The sequence below is a fragment of the Gekko japonicus genome, unplaced genomic scaffold, assembly GCF_001447785.1.
Source record: "Gekko japonicus isolate JY-2015 unplaced genomic scaffold, Gekko_japonicus_V1.1 scaffold11, whole genome shotgun sequence".
Taxonomy (NCBI): Eukaryota; Metazoa; Chordata; class Lepidosauria; order Squamata; family Gekkonidae; genus Gekko; species Gekko japonicus.
Genome location: NW_015166418.1, coordinates 2,237,054 through 2,262,992, shown reverse-complemented (window position 1 = coordinate 2,262,992; position 25,939 = coordinate 2,237,054).

Sequence of the window (25,939 nt, the reverse complement as noted above, 5' to 3'; positions counted from 1 at the left end):
ATTGATCTCCAGATGACAGATATCAGTTTCCCTGGAGAAAATGGCTGCTTTGGAGGGTAGACCCTATGACATTATACCTGCTGAGTCCTTCCGCCCCCCCGCCCAATGCTGCCCTCTACAGAATCCACCCCCCAAATCTCCAGGTATTTCCCTCCTTAGAGCTGGCAACCCTACTTTCCCCTCAGTGCCTGTTGGTAGGCAGCTAAGCTTGGTACTGTCACCTACTTTGGCCTTTGGGAGAAAACACATTGGGGCCAGTCCTGATAGGGTTGCCAACTCCAGATGGGAAATTCCTGGAGGTTTGAGGGATGGAGCCTGAAGAGGGTGAGGTTTGAGGAGTGGTGGGACCTCAGACAGGTACAATGCCATAGACTCCACCCACCAAACCAATCAGTCCCACATAGGGAACCATTGTTGCCAATCTCCAGGTGAGGGCTGAAGAGCACTCAGAATTACAACTGCTCTGCAGAAGGGAGGGCAGAAGTCAGCTGAAGTCAAAGGGGCAGATAATGGTAGGTTGATGGTTAGCTGGGAAGGAGATGGGGTTGCCAACTCCACCCTCCAAACCAGCCATTTTGTCCTGGGTAACAATTGCTGCCAATCTCCAGGTAAGGGCTACAGATCACTCACAACTACAACTGCTCTTCAGGTAGCAGAGATCAGTTCCTCTGGAGAAAACAGTGGACTCTGTCATTATACCCTGCTGAGGTCACCACAGCAAATTGACACTGTTTGCCCAAAGCCAGAGCACTCCCCCAGAGCCTCTTTCTAGATTCCGTTGTATTGTTTTCACAATGGGCTTTATTGCTAGTGGCACAATAAAGTTCTTAGATTTTTTTCAGTGCCTCAGTGTGGCTATTGGATAAAGAACCCCTCATTTGGGACCCAAATATTTCACCATCACAATCATAACACACATTCACTTACAGACTGTTTTGCAGTTGTTGTTGTTTTTTTAAATATGCATATGTATGTTGCTAATGTAGAAGAAGGGGAAAGGCATAAATGTACTGAAAGCTGCAGCAAACTGTACAGTGCAAACTGCTCAATACAAAATCTGGAAATTTAAAAATGTGGAAACAACACCAGTAATTTGGAAATCTTAAATACAGAGAGAAATTCATATAAAGTGAATTTTCGAAGCATCCCTAATGTGTATAAGTATAGTTCTTAGTGTGTTTTGTCTCTTTCTAAAAATGAGGGAGTGTCCTGGCCCCACTGGTGGGCCTCCTGATGGCACCTGGTATTTTTGGCCACTGTGTGACACAGAGTGTTGGACTGGATGGGCCTTTGGCCTGATCCAACATTGGCTTCTCTTATGCTCTTATGTACTTATACAGTAAAACTTTATCTGCAAATATTGCCATTTTCTGCATTTTCTACACAACTCTGTGTTTGTGTGTATGTGTTTAAATGCATACATGATACTAATTGTGTCCTTAGTCTCCCGGGGTTCCTGGTTGTACTGTCTGCAGCACTCTTCTCCTCTTGTTTCTTCGCTGTGCAGTCTTCTGCTGCAGGTTAGCTGAACAACATCAGAACTCTCAAGAGGTAGTAGATTGCAGGTGTATATCCGGACATTTCCGGGGTGGGGGGGAGATACATTCAAGATGATTACAACCAAAACCAAAGCCCACCTTGAAGGTCCATCATAGTCTTGCTATGCTGCTAATTATTTTACTTTAGACATTCAATGTTTATCAATACTTACATTTCTTACCATCACCAGTGTGGATTTCATCCAATTACCAGACTAAGATTCAGCACTGTAACATTTTTTTCCAACTAATATTCTGATCATCTCTATATATAATAATTCTGTTTTGGTAATGGACTCTCCTGAACATTTCACACACTCCCAAATCAGTTGGCTCCCTGATCTGTCACTCAGAAGCTGTCCCTAGCCACTGGCTGTGTTGCCTGAGTCTCGCCTCCAATATTCTAAACAGTTTTGCTGTTCCTCTTCCCCCAATAGCCAGTCAGAACACAGAGGTCATTTGCATATGTGGCCTTATTGGCCTTTGCCTCTAACATTCTTTTTTTTTTTTTTGGGATCCCCCTAAGGGGGATTTTTAATTCTTTTTTTTAACAAACTACAAACTATAACTGAAAATATAGGAGAGGGAACTGCATCTAAGGAAAAAGAAAAAAGACCCACTAATAACTAAAAACCCAAGAGTAGGAGATCAATACCTCCTTATCTCAATGTTACTTTAAAAAGCTACTAAAACAATGAACATAGTCGGTTATGCTACGTTAATTATCTTTTAACTATTCATTTAATTGCTTAAAGAAACCCCCAGAGCCTCCCACAGTTATTTCAGAGTTTTCAAGCACAAATCAGAGTCCTTCAGCCATTTATTCTTATCTTTTCTAATCCTCAATTTGTATGAATTTTGGGGGGCAGCCGCCCCTTTTTCAGAGGGTGAGTCCTCATCCAAAGACACCGTGCCTAACTCGCCGTCAGATTTGCTTTCTTCTTCTTCCTTCTTGTCCTCTGCTGGTTCCCCGAGCTGTGTTCACAGAAAATCACGTGCTTTAAGAACAGAGTCAATCTTTTCTTTTTTGTCATGAAGTTTGAAAATGATGCCTTCTGAAATTAGCCATCTGTAACTGATGCCATTTGTTTGTAGAAATGGATTAGTTCTTTATAATTCTTTCTCTTCTGTCTTATGTCAAATGGGATGTCTTTTAAAATCCTGATGTTGTTGTCCCCAATTTTCAAGGGAGTTCCTGTAGTTGCTTTCAAAATGGAGTCTCTCACATGTCTCTTCGAGAATCTGACTACTATTTTCCCAGGCAGATTATTTTTCTTGATGTATGAGGAATAGGACCTGTAGACCACATCCATCTCACTGTAGAGGTATTCCACTGTCAAATCTGTCATTGGGGCTATTGCTTCACTCAGCCATTGCTTCAGATTCTCTCCTTTAATTTCTGGGACTCCTTGGAACCATAGGACCAAATTGGCTTTCTCCATTTGCAGCTGTAAAAGTTGTGACTCTTCCGTGGCTTGCTTCATTTCCAGCTTTTGCACCTTTTTCTTAACTTTTTTAGTATTGGTGTCCATTTACTTCACCTTCTCTCCCATTTGATCCATTGCTTTTAAAGATTGAGTCAATTGTAGCTGCTGTGAAGCCAAGCTCTGACCAATTATTGACAGTTGTTGCTTGATATTAGTCATCTCATCCAGCAGAGGGCTCAAGGAATCTGCCAACAGTTTGGAAAGCTCAGTATCTTCCATTCGAAGACTACCCACTAGTTTCGCTTTCAAAAGTTTTTCTTTCTCCGGTTTCTTCCCCGCCATCTTTTTGGGGTTTTTTACTTTTCAAAAAGTTGCTGAAGTCTCTGATATTCGCCCAAACGCTTGTCTGCGCTCTGGTAAGCCTCTTAAAAACAGATTCAAAGGCTTATTTTTCCGCTCCCCCCTCTCTATTCCGTGTTTTCTTTTATGCGTTTGGGAGGGGCCTCTCCCCCACTCGCTTTCCGTCGCTCTTTAGGGGGGGGGCAGCTTTCTTTTTAAATCTTCATGCTCACTTCAGCCCGACTCACAGTTTGTTGTTGGCCAACTGGCCTCTCTCGGCATCGTTGTTTTTTTCTGCCTGATCTCCTATGTTTGTCCTGAGCAGCAGCACTCGTACCATGCAGTCACTCAGTGGCAGGACCTTCGGGGCAGAGGAGCGCCTCAATTCTCTGGCATTGCTCCAACTAAGAGGTCGCCCCTCAAAAGCCCCCTGGCTTAGGAGCCTTTTACCAAGGCTCCAGGGGGGTCGTAACCCGTCGCACCCCCTCCTACACTCTGGTGTGCAGTTTGCATCCCCAGTGCTTCCGGGAGATGCGTCTGCCTGCATGTCGCCATAAACCGGAAGTCTGCCTCTAACATTCTAAACAGTTTGTTGTTGCTGTTGGGAGTCATTGAATGTGTCCTGAGGCAAAATACATATCCCAATCTTCCCTTAAACAGTCACTGGAATTGCCAAAATACGTATCCCAATCTTCCCTTAAATGGTCACTGGAGTTGCCAATCTCCCTGTGGGGCTTGGAGATCTCCCAGAAATCACTGTGTTCACCAGCCACAACACATCATTTCCCCTACAGAAAATTTCCCAGGTATTACAGTGGCTGCTTTGGGCAGTGGACTCTATGGCATTATACCCTGCGGAAGTCCCTCCGCACCCCAAACCCTGCCCTCCCCAGGCTCTACCCCTCAAATCTACAGGTCTGACCCTCCCCTTAGTATTGCCAGCCTCCAGGCAGCACCTGGAGATCTCCAAGATCAGTTCTCCTGGAGAAAATGGCTGCTTTGGGCAATGGACTCTATGACATTATAACCTGCTGAGGTCCCTCCGCACTCCAAACCCTGCCCTCCCCAGGATCTACCCCTCAAATCTATTTATTTATTTATTTATTTTATTTATACCCCGCCCTCCCCACGTGCGGGCTCAGGGCAGCTTACAACAGTATGGCACTCAGTGCAATAAAAACATAGTAAAACAAATTAAAACAGTTAGGTACAATGGGCTACGCCCAAGGATCCCGCCTGACTGGCACTCTCTCTCCCTATTGCACATGCCCTTAAATCCAGAGGGAGGCTACTGTGACCCCCCGATGTTCATTGGCCACTCCGCCTCATCCAGCGGTGCTGCTATACAGGTCCCTGTTGGTGGTAGTTGTAGCGGCGGCGGCTCCTATTTGAAAGCCTGGCGGAAGAGCTCCGTCTTACAGGCCCTGCGGAACTGCAACAGGTCCTGCAGGGCCCTGATCTCCTCCGGGAGCTCATTCCACCAGATAGGAGCCGCCACCGAAAAGGACCTGACCTTGCCTCTTTAAGGCCCGGGGTCGCAAGACGATGTTGCGACCCCGACCGTAGTGCTCTTTGGGACCTGTGTGGGGAAAGGCGGTCCCTCAGGTATGCCGGACCCTGGCCATGTAGGGCTTTAAAGGTAAGCACCAGCACTTTGAAGCAGATCCGGTATCCTATAGGCATATATATATATAGGCTATAGGTCTGGCCCTCCCCTTAGTATTGCCAGCCTCCAGGCAGCACCTGGAGATCTCCAAGGTCAGTTCTCCTGGAGAGTATAGTTGCTTTGGGCAATGGACTCTATGGGATTATACCCTGCTGAGGTCCCTCCACTTCCCAAACCCTGCCCTCCCCAGGCTGTACTCTTCAAATCTACAGGTATTTCCCAATCCAGAGTTGGCAACCCTGTAACTGGCTACAGAATCGCTTTCTAGACCTTTGGAACCCAGAAGACATGGCATAGGAGGGGGTGCTTTTCTACCTTAGCTGCCACTGCATAACCCCAAATCAACATGTCAGGGGTGGAGGGAACCATACCTGTTACCATGGGGCTGTGCTCCCATACTACTCTTGGGGCAGCAAAATGACTTAAGACAGCCCTGCCTTATAGCTAAGCAGAAGGAAATAAATATGGCTTGCCTCCCTCTATTTTCCCCTTCCCTCTGCCGCCCCACCAGCCACAGCCAGGACACTCACCTGGAGCTTCTTTCTAGAGCTCGCTGTATTTCTTTCCACAACGGGCCTTACTCCTAGTACAGACATAATTCGAATTTTGATTACAACACAAACAGGTATACTAGGTCTTTAAAAAAAACAACCAACCTTTTTCTCATTCTCTGAACTAGAAAACCAAATTATAAATTTAGATTTTGAAGTCTGTAATAATATTTTGAAGTCTGTAATAATTTTTTTTTCTTTGTGAAACATCTTTAACTGAAGCAGTGAACACAGGCATGTAAAATGTACCAGTAAAGAAGCAATCAGGTCTGAGTTTTTAAACTTGGGGACAGAAATTTTACGGTGTCCTACTGCTTGGGACTTTCTTTTTGCATATTCTCTGCCACGTCTCAGTCTTCAGGTTTGTTCATGAGAAAGGAGTGCTTTCTGCAGGAAGTGGCAGAGTGGCATAAAATAGCTAACTTCCTTTTTCATTGTTTGGATTAGAGTGAGACCTGGGTGTGAAGTCACTTGAAAGAGGTTCATCGCCTTCCTGCATTAATAACTGCTGGAGAAGATCTGTGAAAAACTGAGAGGTGGCAAATCACAGGGGTTTTAAGTTTTGGATTACAGAAACTTTCTTCCTATATATATCCCCCTCCACCCTTTTTCCGTTCTTAGTCATAATTTCATACAGCACGGTCAAAATTGAAAGTATGGCACCTCAGGTCTGTCTGGCTAGAGCAATTTTCCCCTCACTGGTAACAGATTCATTTCTGTTAAAATTCTATTACTCGGAGCTATTTCTCTCAAGGATTGTACAATTCTCTGAAAACAGATCAGCAGCTTTCAGTATAATCTCACTTCGTGAGGTCCACTCTGAGTAAATCCTGCAACTAGATGTGACAAGAATAGAAAACCCCTTTGCCTCCTTGCCACCCAGTCAGGTTGGTAATGAAAGACATTTGAAAGTTTCCTGACTCCAGGCCTAACGTTAATCACCAGCTCTCAGTGAAAGAATGCAGTTAATGTTATAAACATTTTTTTTTTGCTATATCAGCCTGTGATGTTAAGCAGAAACAGCAGGAGAAGGGTTATTTCCCATATTGTTAGCTGAGAAATAAAGTGGGGGGGGTGGCGGCATGGTAATGAGGAAACAATTTAATTTTAAAAATCTTTCTGTTAGCTTTTATGTTTGTGGGAAACACATTCTGTTCTGGAAAAGTTTACTGTAAGATGGAAAGTGTGCACTGTGAACACGATTGCCAACTACATTTCCTTTTGTACAAAGCTCAGAAAGTAATCAATTTATTTAATGGGGCTGTGCAAGTTAGTTTAGGCTTCCCTATGCAAAGACAGGCTGGAGTGGGGGAAACTCATAGCAAGACTCCCCAGGAGCCAGCTGCAGCCTCCCCCTACCCCAGGAATGCTACCCTCCCCCCCCTGCAGCTTTGCATATGTCAATAGAGTTGCTCCACTCTTCATGCCTCCATCAGGAACTCGTTTTGAATATATTTTTTAAAAAATTCAGCCATGATTTCAATATATCAATTTATGCATCCACAAAAAATAAAGGGGGGACTGCTGTGACCCCACCAATGACAGCACCCTCCCTTGAAAATCCTGAGTAAGTAACTGCAGGGGAGGGGGAACTTACTCAACAACTGTGAAAATGTGGATGGAGGGTAGACATATGAAGGAACCATGCCAAATCAATTCCAGTGCTTGTGGATGGACTGCCAAAAAAATCAGGAGTAAGTCAAGCATGCGGAAAAGCTCTGGTTGACATAGGCCTGTTACTCGTGGGTATTTTCCCTTGCTTTCACCGTACATGTCCATCAGGTTTTCTTGGTCATTCTCAGGGCTATTTTTGGACAGGAATGCACAGGAACAGAGTTCCGGCTGGCTCCCAAGTTGGCCACACCCAGCAGGAACTCATTAGCATAATAGGCCACACCCAACAGCAGGAACACATTAGGATTGGCTACATTAGGGGTGTGTGGCCTAACATGCAAAGGAGTTCCTGCTCCAAAAAAAGCCCTGGGTTTTGACAACAAACAAGGTAAACAGAATAAGAAGCAAGGGTGTGGCCGGATGACCACACTTCTGGTAACATGGGGGTGAGGCCTAATGTGCTAATGAGCTGTACTGTTAGGGGTGTGGCCTAATATGCTAATAGATTTCTGCTGTTGGGTGTGGCTTATTATGCTAATGAGTTCCTGCTGGCCTATTATGCTAATGAGTTTTCTGATTTTCCTCCGTTCAGCACTCAGTTTGCTTTCTGGTTGCTGTTTCCACACGTTTTCTGAGAGCACTTTTGCACTGAATATTTCCTTGTTGCAATTCCAAGCCAAAGGTAATTCAAAAGCATACAGATTCTCTTGGATTTCCCCCCCTGCCCTCTTGCCACCCCGCAACGACCACTCCCCTGCCCACATCAAAGTTGTTCTGTCCACTCTGCACCTTCTGCCATCCTTCTCTCTTCATCAGCGTTCAAGTTACATTTATAATTGTTCCCCTCCTTGTTTTGGGTTTTTTTGACAAGTGGTATGAGTCTAGCAATATGAGACTGTCTCTAGTCTTGAATCACTGAGTTAAAAAAATTAAATGACAGGGAACATAAAAAAGTTCTGTGAGAGGATATCTTGGGCTTCTGTTCACAATGCTGGAGATAGTTAGATGGGCAGGATCACAGAATTAAAAGAAAATAAAACAATGAGTTCCCTGCTGGTATTTACTTGAAAGGGGGATCGGAGAGGAGGCAAACGGCAGCATCTCCAGTGAAGGGGGAAAAAGATTTCAGTGCTGCATGTAAACAAATGAAGGGAGGATCATCAGCCCAGAATAAAATTGATATAAGACAAGCACCTCCTCTTCCTGATCCAGCAATTATATGCTCAGTCTACTGCTCAGGTGAGATGTGGTCCTACTGGTGAACTGACCAGGGATATTCCACTGAACAGAGGAGTTAAGCAAGGATTCACCCTTGCTCCACTGTTATTCAACTTATACCTTAATGACTTGACTTCTTACATATCTGGAAATGAATTTCATCGACCTTGCCTGGCCCATGTTAAATTACCCTGTCTCTTATATGTGGATGATGCCTCCCTTTTGTTAAGATCTGTGATTGGCCTGTGCCAAAGTTCCTTCTCAGAATATTGTTCCAAAGAGGGCTTAGTTATTAATGTTGCTAAGTCTAAGGTTCTTCTTTTTAGTAAAAAAGGAAGATAAAGAAGTATAAGTGGTCAGTAGCAGGTCAACCTATGGAGCAAGTAGAGCATTTTAAATATTTAGGAATCAACTTTGAAGCAAATTTTTCTTGAAGGTGTACTTGAACTCTGCTGTTAGAGCTGCTATGAGTATTGGGAAGGCCATCTCAAGATTCTATTATTCCATGGGTAGCCAATATGTTCCTTTGGCAATCAAAGTATTCAATGCTTAAGGTGCTGGGCAGATGCTATATGCCACTGGGGTCTGGATCAGTGTAGTAACAGACAATATCAACAGACATCTATTACGATTCCTACACAATATTCTGGAAACACCTCAATGTGTGTCTGAAATAGCCCTGAGAGCCAAAGCTGGGGAGATGTCTTATGAATCAAAGGCCTGGGGAAGAGCATGCAATTTGAAAATTAGGGCTCTAAAATCAAACCCAGATCTAAGCCTCCTTAGACTAGTTAAACTGGACAGCCACACAGGTGATTGGGACAGATTACTGGACCATAAACTATTATATCTGGGTATCATCCATGATGTGATAGAAGTCATGAGTAGACAAGAACTGTCACAGCTAATTAGATGTTTGAGAGACTTTGACTATAAGAGCACATTGATTAGAGCCTGCAAAGTGTGCTCAACCTTTTCAGTAGGCATTCAGCCTCCCAAAAACAATGCCAAACTACTTATCTGAGATAATGCTTCCAAAGTATAGAAGAGCATTCATGCTAGTGTGCCTGAATGCCCTACCTTCAGCTGTGATGTCAGGAAGATTCAATGGGATTTCATACTCAGATCAACTCTGTAATTGTGGCAGTAGTAAAATTGACTCTGTGGATCACATTTTGCTTGACTGTCCCAAACTTTCAGCTCTAAGAGATTAACAGATCTCCCCATTATTTAATCAGGACTTCCTCTCTCCAGAAGCAAAATCATCCTGATTACATAGAGATGAAAACATTCCTAGCAGCTGTTGTCAAATCACATGACAACTTTTGCAGTAACAACCTTTAAATTCGTCTGTGTTTCCCCGTGGAACGAGGTTTATTGTGGGATGAGGGTTTGCCGTTTATGACTCCAGTTGCAAAAACAGTAAAGACAATAAATAAATAAAGTGGGGGAGGGATGTTTTGGCATTCTCTGGAAGCCTAACATTAAAATGGCAGCTGAGCCACATAGACCTTCTGCAAACTGCCAAACTTAAGACTTGCTTGGGATCTATCCATTTGGAGGAAAGTGTCATGGGCCAGCCTGCTTTAGCTGAAAAGTACTCAGTTGATGCTGATAAAAGCCCCATTAGCACCTCTGAGACTCAACCAGCTGATGCTGCCAACAACCCTGAGATGGCAGAGTTAGGTCCTAGTGCCCCAGTTGATGAGGACAGCATGCATTCCAGTCCCATGAGCACTGGGAACATGGAGAAGGCAACCCCGAGAGGCGGTGCCTCAACAACCCAAGATCTTGGGGAAACTTCACAGGCCGCCTCGCCTCCCCTTTTCCCAGAGCCAGGAAAACGCAGGAGGATGTGTGTGTGCTTGGAGCTCCTCAAGAGGAGGCAGAGCGCATGCCTTGCTGCCTGGCAACTGCCAGATCAAGAGAAACACCTGGAGTTAATGGATAGCGTTCTCACAAACAACAAAACCCAGCTGTGAGCTGCCAATAAAGGATGGGGCTTTAGAGGGGGAAGGTATGGGAACAGCTCATCACCTTCCTGGAGATGCGCAACCACCCCTCCTGAACCTGTTTCTGGCTGCTATTCCTGAACCTTTGGCTTTGACCCCAGACCTGCTTGAGTACGCCTCTTGGACCTGCTCAGACTCTGCTTCTTGGACCCTTCGCTGGCTTCCCTTGTGTATGTCTCTTGGACTGAACTCTTGACTTATGTTTCTGGTTAGTGATTCTGTCTCCTCCCCTTGGTCTTGTCTGAGTCTGCTCTGACCCAGGACAGAAAGAGTGCAATTGGCATAGGAGATGCTTTAAAAAACTGCCAAGATCACAACCAGTGTGTAGGATCAAATTAGAGAATCATAAAGAGAAAACAATGCAAATTTGCAAGGGAGGGCAGGAAATTAGTGTTATTGTACAGCTGAGCTGGGGCATTGGTGAAAATACAAAAAAAAATCAGTTTAGTGGCACAAAACTAAAAAAGCTCTCAGAACTTCTGCCAGGATTCCTCTCCTATACAAATTGCATCCCTGTGCAAAGAACGGTGCAGCCAACTTTGCACAGGCATGCGTGCACACAAATGTTGCCAACAATCAAAGCTTGCAATGCCAGTGTCATTGGGTTCTACCATGCATTCTGTACACTCAAGATGTTCCATCATATTATGAGATTGTGTGATTCCCATTTTTCACAGTGGCAGATAACACAACAGAGAATCCCCTTCTGCTTGGCAATATGGAAAATGGGGCTTCACAGCTACTCTTGTCAGTTTCAAAAGTAGTCTTGTCAGTTTCAAAATATTTCCCACTTTGCCTGCGAACTCATTCAATGAACTAACACTAAAATGCATGCACAAAAACTGAACAAGAATTTAAACAGAAGGCACTTGCTGGACACTACTGTGCAGTTGCCATAGGTCAATTGCATATATATATTTTTAAACTCTGCATGCCACCCTCCCATGGCACAAGTGATGTTCTCACCCCAATTTAGAAGAAGAAGAAGAAGAAGAAGAAGAAATTGGATTTATACACCACCCTTCACTACCCAAAGGTGTCTCAGAGCAGCTTACAAACTCCTTTCCCTTCCCCTCCCCACAACAGACACCCTGTGAGGTAGGTGGGGCTGAGAGAGCTCTTGACAGAAACTGCTCTTTTTCAAGGACAGCTCTTGTCAGAACTATGGCTTGCCCAAGGTCATACAAGCAGGTGCAAGTGGAGGAGTGGGGAATCAAACCCAGTTCTCCCAGATTAGAGTCCGCGCACTTAACCACTACACCAAACGTACTTAGAAAAGTACGTTTTTGTTGTTGTTGTTGTCCAAAGTCAAGCTTAAAGGCTTACTGTTTGGAAAATCTGCAGTAAACTGTGCATGCATAATAGTCCATAGTTTAGAGAATGACAGAAGTGTTGGAGCTTTTCTGAATTCATACATACAGACTGCTTTTGATCTTACCAATTACACTTCCATAGATGTCCACAAGTTTATTGGCCTGTACAGCTCAACATATAGTTAGATGTGATTTCTAACAAGAAGAACACTTGGCTAGCATAGTGAAGAGCCTGTGAGAAATGAAATCCATACTCTAAACCTTATATGTGCCACAAACACACTAACACTGCATTTCTAAACAGCACCACACCCTTCTAAGCCCATTGACTTCAATGAACTTAGAAGGGGGTAAGTCTGTTTAGGATTTCCCTACAAATGACCATAGGCAAGACACTATTTTCTTACCCTTGTCCTGTCATATCAGGAGGACTGCATAGGACTGGTATAAGAATTACTGAGTGCTGTTTCCATCAACATGCCAATGATAGAAGGTGGCTTTGTATGTTCATGTTATCTGGAAGCCAAACAATTCTGACAGAATGTATGTCAAGCAGTTTGAATATTCAGGAGCAATAATAATAGTCCACACTGGATTCTATAACTCCCTTCTGCTAAGTTGGATCCTATGGAGAAAGAATTCCTCCAATGAGAAAGTACTTTTTTTCTCTGCTGGAGAAAGAGTTTCTCTGTTGGGGAAGACTTGTAGGAGGAAGTTGCTGGGTACAACATAGCAGAAGGCAGTCCTGGGATGCACATGATGATGATTGCCACAGGGTGATTTGCTACTGTTTTGCTCTGTTTCAGAGGTGGCAGCTGAAAACAGTGTAGGACTTCATATTGATGAATGTAAAAACCAGGCAACCTGGCAAGGTTTTGCACTTTCTTTACACTTGGCTGAGTTGCTGTAAGCACAAAATAAATAGCATTCTTTGGTAGCTGAGCTAGTGGCTAACAAATTTTGTTGGATAAGAGAAAAAAACATAAATTCCACAAAGCTCCTGATGAAAACACTTTGCAAACTCTTAAATTCAGCTTTATGGAGAGACACAAAGCATTGCTTCCTGCAGCATGGTGGCCAATGCTGACACAACAGTCACTAATGACCCTGCTGTGGTGACTGTGTGACTATTTTAAATCTGGATAATGACCACCATAACAGCTAGAGTGCTGCTTGGCACTGATAGGGCTCAATTTATCATGTGTATACTTGCACAGCAAGCCCCTGAAGTTCACCAATTGGATTTCATACTGCTGTCTGGGAAGCAGGCTTTATATTTATTTATTTATTTATTTATTTATTTAAGAGCCTGTGTTGAGCTAGAGCCAATAAAAGGCAGACCTCTGACTTACTGTAGTGCTTTCTTCAGGTGGCTTCTTTGAAGACAGAGAAATTATTGGACAGAAGCCATCATCACTAGCTTCCACTGATGGCACATTTAGTTTCTCCTACTTGAAGAGATCAGGTACAAAATTTCAGCATGTGGATTCCTGCAGGGCATATGAGCTGTTTGCTTCAACTCTCATTAGTCTTCAAATGGTAAACTTGTCTGAGAGGGTCAGGGACCACTGCAGTATAGTCTCCATGGCTGGCTTCTCCCATTAAAAAAGGAGCCTTTAATCATTTCCTGTACATTCTGTTTCCAAAATGAAAGCACATTATGTGGATATGTTGAATGACAGCTCTCTGTTCCTTTGAAGGGTGTACCAATGCCTACCAATACCTTATTGATTGTAATCAGGGGTCTTGTTGTAGAAAAAGAGCTGCCGGAGCTCATTAGCATAACTCATTAGCATAACTTATTTGCATATGCCACGCCCCCTGACATCACCGGAAGTGACAGAAGGCCACACCCCCTGACATCACCGGAAGTGTGTCAGAAGGCCCGGCTACTTACCCTCCTGCTTCATCCTCATTCCCAAACGGAATGAGGATCGAAGCAGAGGGCGGGGTAAAGAAGGGGGCGGGGCTTCACCACGTGACCGCCCCGCCCCCTAGAGGTTCTCTTCCGGAGCTCCGTACCTGAGAGCTCCCCCCCCGACTAGAGCCCTGATTGTAATGTTGTGGAAAGTTGTATCACCCACCTCTACACTTCTATTCTGCATAGCAGATAGTCCCCTGCAAAGCCACAGACTGTGGAATAACTTGGACAAGTAGGATCACTGCCTATATAAAATCAGGAAACCCTCTATATGGCACTGAGTATATCCTACTGAGCAAGAACTGTTGCCCTGCAAGGCACATATTGTGCTCTTATGGACAAAGTTCATAAGTAATAAAACCTGGACTGTGGAAGCAATGTGTAAATAAGGACTGTATTGTATGGCGACCCAAAAAGGATGCCAGCTAGACATGCACCCAGAAACAGAAGGATTTCCTGTATGTTGTGCCAATGGTTCCTGGAAGTTACCTGTCCTCTTGCCTGCTGTAAGATGGACCAGCTTCCTAGCCATGTGAAGCACTGCAAACCCAGAGAGAAGACCAGAGACAAACACCATGAGAAGCCTCTTCCAACACATCCAGGCTGCATTCCCCTCCCCTACAGAGTCTCACCTAGCTGAAAGGTGACAGGCAGAAGACAATAATGGAATTTTAATGACAAAGACTCTGGCTGCATGAGTCATAATCCCTTCAGGTGCTACTGCTCAGCCCAAAGTTACTAGATCTCAATATTGTCCCCTCCCTCAATCTCCTCCCCCTAAACTCTGCTCCAATAGAATGTTTTGGAGAGCGGGGGTGCAAGCAGTAAATGCCTACAGTATTCCATCTGACTGAACAGTGTCGGCGGTTCAAGTCCCACCGCGGCCGGGGTGAGCTCCCAGTCCCTGTCCCAGCCCTCGCCCACCCAGCAGTTCGAAAGCCTTAAGCAATTAGATAAATTGGGTACCTACTCACTAGGAGTGGGGGGGCACCCTTCTCTCCCTTAGCTGAAGTTCCACAGCGGTGGCGGCGGCGGCAGGCTGGCGAGCAGGCTGTAAGGAAGATGGCAGCGGCAGCAGTGAGGCAGCAAGCAGGAGCGATCAGCCCCGGAGGACGGCACGGTGATGACGTGAGGCGAAGGCCGGCTGACTGGAGGGGTGCTGAGGCGTGACAAGATTGTACGCTGCCGTAACTGGAAGGTGTCGCTGCTGAAAAGAATGGAAAGTGCTGCGCCTGCGCCTGAAAGACTTGCATCAGTAACATCGCCAGCACCAACAAGAATCCGCCATGGAAAAAGCTAAGAAGAAAAAAGATCCTGCCTAAATAAGGGGGGGGTGCTTGGGTAAGGAATTCACCTCCCCTGTCTATGTGCCCCTAGGTTAGATAATTGTATGAGCTATGTAATCCGCTCCGAGTCTACGGAACAGGAGCGGTATAGAAATCTAATATGTATGTATGTTTTTTGGGATGGACTAGTAGGAGGTGGGACAAGACATGTGACCCACCTGGCCCAACCCCCCAAGCCCCCCTCTTAAAAGGGGGCACCTAGCCATGTTTTCTCTCTCTTGCTCTCTCTCTGCACCTGAACCCTACCTATCTTGCTGACTCTGGATTAGCTACGCAAGAGCCTTTCCACATGTCTATGCTGGTTCAAGACACGACCCCATTTCCCTATAGCCTCCCTAATTTTTTCCTAAGGATTGCTCCATCCCGTCGTAGACAGGTAACAGTATTACCCCTCAATGAAACATCCTGCTAATGCAAAAGTGCTATCCTCTTCTATCTAATTTTCTTAGAACTGTATAATTGTGAGTGTGTTTGTGATATTGTTTGCTTGTGATAGATCTTCAGTAAAGGAAATCATTTTATAGTTGGTTGCAGTCAGCTTCTCCACAAGCTGAGTCATCGGTACCTGAGCCATAATGGTATCTTTTCCCAGTTGCTGGCTGCCTGGCCCCTGCAGCTGGATGTCCTCGTCAGCACAAGGCTCCCCCTCACTGCTGCCGGCCTCTGCCTCCTCCAGCACCTCCGAGCCCTCCAGCCTGCCTCTCCACAGTGCGGCTTGATCACAGCTTTCCGTTCAGCACACGAAAGCCTCTGTTGACAGACACTGTACAACTCCACAAGTACTCACTGCTCAAATTCCTCTTTACTGCCAGCCACGGACTGGGCCCATAACCCTGTCAGGATGCACGGAATGCTGGCTAGCACGTCAGTGCCCAAAGAGAGTTGGAGTACCCAAAGAAGACTGGAGTCCAGAGCTTAGGTGCAAACACACAGTGATATTTATTCACACCCAGCTTCCACCAACATACAGTTCTTAGTGTCAAAGTGCTCCGCTGCAACCAATCCAAGTGATAGACAGAGATACACTGTACACCCTTTACATATATACATCCATGAGCCAATCAGCACACAGCTGATGCAATCCTGATGTAATACTTCAGTGCCAGGCTGGACTGCTTCAAACCAGTTTGAGCCAGCCTCTCTTGCAGCTTCTAGCTGTCACTTGCACTGACATTAGATTAAACTCATCTAGGCCAGCCTTACTTAGACATGTGAATCACAACACTCCCCCTTAAGGCTGAGCCTTGATGTACAGTTTACTCTTTAACTACAAAACTTAACATCTAAACATTTTGTAAATGCATCTGCAACATTCTCATTAGAAGTACAATGAATCAATTTTATAAGACCATGCTGAATCACATCCTTAACATTTCTATACCTAATGTTGATGTGTCTACTTCTGACTTTTATGCATTGAGTTTCAGCTAATTGTTGAGCTGTAACATTGTTACAAAATACATTAATTGGTAAATCACATGTACTCAAAGCCACAAATTTTGTTTCATGGACTTCCAGTGTATTAAAGCATTAAACACAACACATAATCTGAAGTTGATTTGGCATCCTTTTGTTCTCCCCAACTGGAGTCACAGTACACAGTTACACCACTTTTGTCATCAGTTTGTAATACAAGCTAAGCAAGTGCACAACAATATTTATGTTTGGTATTTTCTTTTAAAACTGCCATCAGGCATGTGTGTCACTTTAAACACCCATCTGTAACCACTCTTAAATGATCCAAATTAGGAACCCTTTGGTACAATAACCTGTACGGGATGTCAATCTTCCCCAGTAAGTTAAATGGCCAGTCCACCCTTAGAAAGGCCTAAAGCTCAGATGTTCATTTTCAAATTAATAAGCGGAAAATATCATCTTCTTGTATTCATTTTAGGAATGAAAAAAGTGAAACCTTGCCCTGGAGCCCCTCCTTCATTCTTTCCCATTCCCCTCCTCTTCCTTATCTTTCTCTCCCACCCTCACTGTGCTGCAGGCTGGGACAGTGTCTGCAGCTGGCCCCGTAGTCAACCAGATGTTCAATCAGCCAGTATCTGGAGAAATTTCTTACATCTCAGATGCTTTTTAAAGTGCATCCTAGGCATCTTGAATTGTTGTACCAGGGGAAATTTCATTCTCAGGGAGCCTGCATGAATGTCACAAAAATGAAGAGGATGATTGCACAGCCCTATCACACACTAGCCACAGGATTAAAAGGGTCCTAACCAGGTTCTACACCCTGGCCATGCAAATAAATACCAGAACTTTTAAACTAAAAATTGGCAACCTTTGCACATACTGATTTTTTTTTCTTCTCCCCCCATGCTGCTTAGCATCTATAGGAAGCTGGGACAGATAGTGCAGGAATTTGGAGAGGTACCACCAATATGTAGATCAGGGATGTCAAACTTGTGGCCCGAGGGCCAGATGAAGCCCCCGGAGGGCTTCTATCAGGTCCACAGTGGAACTGGCCATCTTCTGCTTCTTCTTCCAGTTCTGATGCTACTGCATCGTAAGCTTGCAGATTACAGATACACACCTGAACAGCATACTCAAGATTGCAACAGCACAGACATTTTGATGCAATAATTCAGAGCAAGAGGTGTCAGTTATCAGACACTGTTAAATAAACAAAATATTGCAAGAGTGCTAATGTTTTAAGGACATTTTTTTATTTTAAGTAAAAAAAAAAACCTTTGTGTTTGTGTCCTTTATAAAGTTTATATCTCTGCTACCTTGCATTACATTTGATGACACACATGGCCCGGCCCAACAAAGTCTCATTTATGTCAGATCTGGCCCTCATAATAAATGAGTTTGACACCCCTGATGTAGATGATACCCAGGAATGCTCCCTCTAAGCTATGAGCAAAAAATTCTACTTTGTGAGCTACTGGCATTAAAGTTGTGAGCAGGTCATTTAGCTACTGCATAAATTAACTGTCTCCATCTTGGCACCATGATACGGATGGCCCTCTCACCATCTTCATCCATCCATAGTAAGTTGGACTAGTATTCTATCCCTGTCTCTAAGCTTTCCTATCTAGAATGTAGTTCCAAAATAAAGAGACTATTATTAATCTTCAAACTGAAGAGTGGCTCTGTGTAACTTTATAATTTGGCTTGGATACTTGGAACAAAAGATGCTCCTGTGTGTGTAGCTTAAAACACTCTGCTAAACTAATTGGACTAGCTATACCAATTAAAACAACAGGTTATGGGCCAAGCATACTTCTGTTCCAACAGTTTTGACCAGGGATTGATATTTAAAAATTTTTCTTACTGTTTCCTTATAACTAGAGGACTGTTATGAACATTATGTGAGCTGGGAAATGTTTTATACTCTGGGTTTTTAGGTATTTTTTATGTTTCTGGGTTTTATTCATTAGTTTCTAATGCTTTTATGTTTTTATGATTTTATCTTGTTTCAGTTTGTAAGCTGCCTTAAAGAGGTGGCATATAAATGTTTTAGATAAACAGTAAAGATGATCAGATGCACAGATCCAGGTGAATGAATGGCAGGTAAAAGTAAAGGTTTCCCTTGTTCGAAAGCCAGTCGAATCCAACTCTAAGGTTGTGGTGCTCATCTCCATTTCCAAGTTGAAGAGCCAGCACTGTCTGAAGCTGTTTCTGTGGTCATGTAGCCAGCATGACTAGAAGCCGAGGCGCATTAAACACTGTTGCCTTCCCACCAAAGTGGTACCTATTTATCTACTTGCAATTTCTTGCAATATTCCCATTCATACTACTAAACTGCTAGGTTGGCAGGAGCTGGAACCAGAGATGGGAGCTCACTCCATCATGTGGCACTCGGGTCTCAAACTGCTGAACTACTAACCTTCCATCCTGCAGTTCAGCGTCTTAACCACTGAGCCACTGCAGCTCCTTGGATGGATGGCAAGAATACATTAAAAGATGCTGGTTGCAATGGAGAAATACTACTGAGGAATTACCTATTAAAATGGAAGAGAGTTGTTATCTACCAGGCAGTGGAGATATCAGATAGTATAAACCCTACATATTTTAGTTAAGAGTTTAGAAATCAAAAGTTGGCCTAACAGTAGTTTTAACAGCAGTATTTTTTTATCTCCAGAGATTCCAGAAAAAATTGGAATACATTCATCTCCCCCACAAAATTGTGTAACAGTAGATACAGTTCTCAGGGTAAGTAATAGGGCTGTATACCTTAGTGAATTCTAGAAGACTTTATTTGAATAAGGAACGAAGGGATGAGATTGTAAACTAAGTAGAGATATAACAGAAGCTCACATTATATATAAATGTCTGCTTCTGAATTAATGGAGGGAGGATATACTTAACTTTCAACCATTTTCCACATATGCTAAGATGAAATGTGGCAAATTTATACATTACTTACAGGTAGTAGTGGTGGGAAAATTATCTGTGAAGGAGGGAAGCAAGATAATATATATTCATAAATGGATATTTTCTCAGCATGCACTACTTCGACATCTGTCACTGCATATCTCCTGTGTCTATGAAAAACAACCAATTGATTTAAAACTTGCAGTTACCTAGAACTTTTTAAATCCAATACTGCTGACCCAGCAAAAACAGTGCTTCACTGAGTGACCCAGGTCAATCCAATTAGTCTCCTGACAATAGACTCATCATCCAATACCTGCAAAATTGGAAGAAGGGGAACAAACCATTGTCAATAAGATGTTGTATTGTACCTAAGATGTCCTGAGTATATAGAAATGTAAGGTAGCTTTTATGTTTTCAGTACTTCTGTTTACTTTGGGGAAGTAATAAAGTTCAATACGTCTCTCATCATAGTCAACCCATATCAAGAGAGCTTCAGAATGAGTTATTTTTATAAATAGATTGACAATTAAAATGGCTAGAATGTAAGAGTTGAGTGTCTAAACTATAGGGTTTTTTACCACTTTCTTGTAGTGTCCAGTCACACTTGTGAGTCAGGTACTTCAAAGGCTGTTCTTACAGTAAAGAACCAGGCTTGCAGAACAACTAAATTGTTTGTAACAAACAAACCATAACACAGTTTGGACAGAGAAACAGAGTAAAGCAAATAGAGAAACTTACAGAATAATTCTGTGTACACCTATTTATTTCAAAATAAATGTGTGTGGAATCAGGCCATTTGGAAATGGTAAGGTAAAGGTAAAGGTTCCCGTCTAAACTATAGGGTTTTTTACCACTTTCTTGTAGTGTCCAGTCACACTTGTGAGTCAGGTACTTCAAAGGCTGTTCTTACAGTAAAGAACCAGGCTTGCAGAACAACTAAATTGTTTGTAACAAACTAACCACAACACAGTTTGGACAGAGAAACAGAATAAAACAAATAGAGAAACTTACAGAATAGTTCTGGGTATACCTATTTATTTCAAAATAAATGTGTGTGGCATCAGGCCATTTGGAAATGGTACTTGGTCAATAATGGTCATTTAAGTGAATTTTGTCTTCTATGTAATCATAAATATCTCAAAGAGGGAAGCAGATAGACTTGTAAATTTAATTGAAATGGGCTTCATAATATGATGGTGAGCATGCCCAGTAAACATGTTGCATCTGTGGAGTCTGGTGTCACACTTCAAAGAGTTTTGAAAATGTATTATAAATGCTTCTCCTTCTTTCAACCACATTTGGCTTCCTAAAGTCCCTGACTATATGAGAGTCTTGCTAGAATCATGGCCTGGTGACTATATATACCTAGATGTCTTCTGAAATCGCAACATATTTATACTGATCAGCAGCGTTTCTCCCACATCTTACACATTGGTCTTTCCCAGCTGATCCTTTCAGAGAGATGCTTGATGCTGAATCTTGGATTTTACTAAGGGGCAATAATTTCTCTGGTTTCCTCAAAGCTTGTTCAACTGTAATGTGCTGTGCTGATGCTTTGGCACTCATTACATAACCATAATTTGTACAATTTTATTAATGAAGTTACAGTTTTCTAAATAATTTCATTTTCCCAGTCCCTTTTTTATACTCCATTGTGGAGGAATGGACTCATTGCAGTGTTCCCTCTAAGTGTGAGCTAACACACATTTTTTTAGCCTCCGGCTCACACATTTTTGTCATAGCTCAGGAGGGATGGCTCCAGAGCAAACAAATTTGTGCAGTAGCCAAATCGCCTGCTCACAACTTTAATGCCAGTAGCTCACAAAGTAGAATTTTTGCTCACAAGACTCCACAGCTTAGAGGGAGCATTGCTCATGAGCCCTGTTTCCGCAGCTCTCCAGAAGGTCAGGAAACCTTGCAGCCATCCTGAGCATCTGCTTGGTGATGGCACCCATTTCCCAAACTCCTGGTAAGATGGGGACCAAAAACAACCTGGATGATAACTTCTGCTATTCAATAACATTCAATACTTGTGCTGCCATTCACAGGCACTGTCTAAATGCCACATCCCCTGTGTCACTTCTACAGTTAGTGTGGGGGTGATTGATTGCACTTGCACAATCTCAAACTATTGTGTTCAAGGGATGATGGATTTAGCCACCGCACCTCCCCATTACTGCACTAGAGATAGCAGGGCCAAATAGATATGGTGTGCCCTACACTCAGTACTTATTCTAATTCTAAAATCTAAAACTACAGAAAAAATAGACACTGTAGAACCTAAACTGATGGAAGAAAATAAAATGCATCAGCCAGAAGCAATGCAATCAACAACCTTGGAACCTACAGATGAAACACCAGAAGAACCTCAGGAAACAGAAGGGGATGAAGAACCAGAGGTCAGATGATTGGCTAGATCCAACAAGGGAGTACCACCAAAAAACTCCCCTATTTGACCAAAATAGAGACTGCAATGGAAGCTTCCACATGGGAAGACATAAAGAGAATGCCCACTGACCAGGCAGAAAAATGGAGAAAGGCCACAGAGGAAGAAATTAAATCTTTAATTAAAAATCAAACAAGGACACTCACAAATCTACCTCTGGGAAAGAAGGCAGTAGGATGCAAATGGGTCTTCAAGACCAAATATGACACAGAATAAGAAGTACAAAGGTACAAAGCAACATTAGTTGCTAAAGGGTATGCTCAGAAATATGGTGAACACTATGATGAGACATTTGTGCCTGTAGTAGAACACGCTTCGATAAAGATGCTCTTAAGTATAGCAACAAGAAATAAAATTAACGTGAAACACTTGGATGTAAAATTGGCCCTCCTACATGAGGAAATAAAAGAAGATGTTTATATTTAAAAGCCACCAGGATTTGAACAGTCCACGAGACCTAGTATGCAAACTACAAAAGAGCATATATGGGCTCAAACAAGCTGCAAGGTGCTGGAATGAAAAACTCCATTAGATGATGACAAAAGAAGGATTTGAATAAGGAAAAGTGGAGCAATGTCTATATTAAGATGAAGAAACAACAGGTGCAGTTACATTCTTACCTGTGTGCGTGACTTGATCATTTGCTATGAGGATGAGAAAGAATATAATGAAATAGTCAAACATCTAAGTAAAGAAGTAGAAATAAAAGAACTGGGTAACATCAATTACTATCTAGGAGTACAAATAGAAAGGAGGATGGAAGTTACCTCCTAAACAAAAAACAAAAGATGCTGGAATTCCTCAACGATATACAGATGAAAGAATCCAAGCCAGTGGGAACTCCTATGGAGACAAACTACTTAAAACAACAGGGAAATGAAGAACCCCTAGCCAACAATCAATCATACAGGGAAGCAATCAGAAGACTGTTATACATAAGTATGCTTACATGCCCAGACATCACAGCAGCTATATCTATACTATGCAGAAGGGTAGAGTCACCAAATAAAAGAGACTGGAATGCAGTGAAAAGACTTGCCAGATATCTCCATGGTACAAGTCATATAAAACTGAAATTACCAGTAGATGACAGCCCCAAACTGGTAGAAAACATGGATTCAGATTGGGCAGGAGACAGACAGGAAGTCAACCAGCGGATATCTATTCTTTTATGGAAATGGAGCAATCAGCTGGACTAGCAGAAAACAAGAAACTGTCACTGCATTGTCTACAGAAGCAGAATTTGTATCTGCTACAGAAGCATGTAAACAATTAAAATGGATATTACAATTAATGAAGGTCTTTGGCACTGAAGAACCCAAACCAGTCCAAACCTTCAAAAATAATCAGGGATGTATAAAACTTGTGCAAACAGAGAGTTAATTCAAGAGCTAAATATATCAATGTAAAACACTATCTTGTTAAGGACATACAAAAGGAAGGGATTATTGAATTAAAATACTCATCTACTGAAAAAAATGATTGTGGATGCTCTTACCAAGCCACTTCAATGTGAAAAGGTTGAGATTCTATGAAACAAAATTAATCTTGTGAAGTTGCACAATAGACCTTGAGAAGGGGTGTTGGAATATACAAGGTCTATAGTGCACCTACTTGAAGAAGATCAGAAGAACAGTCTATAGGGCTCAGCTGAAGGACTGCTAGTTAACATAACCAGATTAGGGACTTCTCACAATCTCAAATTGTGTCCTTTGGGTCTCCTGATTGGCTTTTGGAAACTTCCTGCTCCAACTAAGCCCTCCCCCTTCTTTCCTGTCTCTTACAGCAGTTAGTCAGTTAGTTAAGCCTGTCTCCCTCTCCTCTGTTCTATCAGAATTTATGTATGTTTTAATAAACCAAGTTATTTTCTTCAAACAGTTGGTCTTTGTTTCTCTGCATATTTTAACTCTGCCAACAATCCCTTGGCCGCTTTCTTTCTGCCAGCTATGAGGCTGCAGCTGGGTTCCAATTCATAAACAGAGTGTAATTCCAATGGTTGAAATACTGGGTTGAATTGTGGAGTGGAGGACTTTTTTTCACATCCATTAAAAGGTGGCCTTACTCATACTGGGATTCCCCCCCCCCTTTCAGTGTTTCTTCCCATACTGTTTTCATAGCCTTTCCTCTCTGGGTTTGTTGTGTGCTCAGTGCTTTCCGATTTCCATCCCTAAATTTTGATTGCTGACACTGTAATTCACAAAGGTCTACTTGAACATCTGCTCGGTATAAATCACAACAGCCTGTCCAAACACCAGTATGAATATTATATGAAGCATAAGAGGCAGTAAAGCATGTAAACTACAAATCACTACGAATCTTTCAATAATCTTAGCCTCTGGAAACCAGGCAAACATGCACTCAGCTATTCAGTAACTGTACACAAATTGGCAAATATAGAGTTTGTTGAGCATCAGTAGTTTTCACCTTCCTTGAGACTGGTATACCTCTCCAAATCTGAATGGTACCATGTTGATACAAGAGGTAAAACAGCACTTCCCAGGAGGAATGTTGCTTTCTAAAAAGAGTTGAGTTAGCACCAATGAGGATCAGGGACTTCTTAGCTATTGCAAACCATCATGAGGAAGCAACTGAGCAAAATGAATGCCTGGGTGCACGCTGCAGAATTGGCTTCCTCTTCTACGTCTATTGGGGGAGGCTGAATGGGAAAAACCTCTCATCAGCAGCACATGTCAAAGACAGCAACTTCCCATATTTTTTAATAAATTATTTTGGAAATTATTGGTGATCAGTTTCCCACAGATTTTTCCCCTTAATAAAGCTTTTTGCTTTTAACAGCTCAAAGACTGGCAGAAAATCAATGCAGACAACTTTTCCCATCACTGAATTGCTGTGCTTGGAAAAGCTGCTGCACCTGTGGAAGGGCGGTGCCAGAGGCACAGAACATCTGTCATAAATGTGGCAGATACCCACCTTGAAGAATGCAATTCCTTAGCAAGCTACTTAGCTTGCCAATTAGCCACAATGTCTTGCACAGTAATCCAGACCTAGAAAATAGACTGAGGGCAGAAAGGAGTCATGAAATGCCAGGCATCCCTGAGTACACAGCCCTCTAAGGTAAAGTGATGCATTGTACTGTTTATGAGAATATCTGTGTGCAAGTACTAAGCAAACACATGCTCAAAATAGTGTGAATAACCCTGAGATAATTATTCTTGTACAAAACAGACTTGTATTCTAGAAGCAAATATTTCAAAAAGGATGTAAGCACAATGTTTAATATTCTTATTGTTTCTCAGGCTACAATTACCTGTGTTTGTTTTCTTCTAGACAAGACAGGAAGTGAATGGGTTTTTCATTAGTTCCATCTGGCTTGCAGATGTCATTTATGGCAAAGGCCAGGAATATGTGAAGCCCGTCTGTCTAAAGTCTGCTGTAAAGACACTCAATCATTTTCACAGCTGGCCCAGAAAATCCTGAACATATAAGTTTGTATTCATTGATAATTCTATTTTTTTTCTTCCTTTTTTTCTTAAAGTGACCTTGGAAGGCCTGTTCTTCCTTTCGGTTGCTGCCAGTGCCAATAGAAGAAACAAAATAAGCTTAAACAGAAACAAAACCTGAACCTATGCAGAGCTATTAAAGGCATGTTAAAAACAGTGTTTGCATAGACAGAAGTATGTTGTTGTTCAGTCGCACAGTCGAGTCCGACTCTTCGCGACTGAACAGAAGTATACAGTAACTCAAAAATTTGGAAGGATTTCTCTTTTAGTTTCAGAAGCACAGATTCAGGGGTTTGCCTGATGCAAAGTGTCACAGAGGGTGAAAGTTGACTTTGGCATCATGCATACTACAGGCTGTCCTGGAGCTAGAATTCCACTCAATGTACTTTATAATGCTGTAAAAATGTATTGGTGTTAAGTTTATACAGACCCCTTGGCTAATCCCCACCCCCCAATTAGACAACAGAAAGTATCCAAGACAGTACCATTTACCTTCAATATATGTTGTTGTTGTCGTCGTCTACTTGAGACTAGCCAGTCCTCTGTTACATACCCTGAAATTTTCACAAGGGCTCTTGGCCTTTCAACAGAGATGAATCCATACAGGAAATTCATTTCCTGTTATTCGCAGAAGAGAAGCACCTATCAGACTAACATAGTGTTGCCAACTCTGAGTTGGAAAATTCCTGGATATTTGGGGGGTGGATCCTGGGGACAGGAGAGTTTGGGGAGGCACCACGGGACGGTATAATACTATAGAA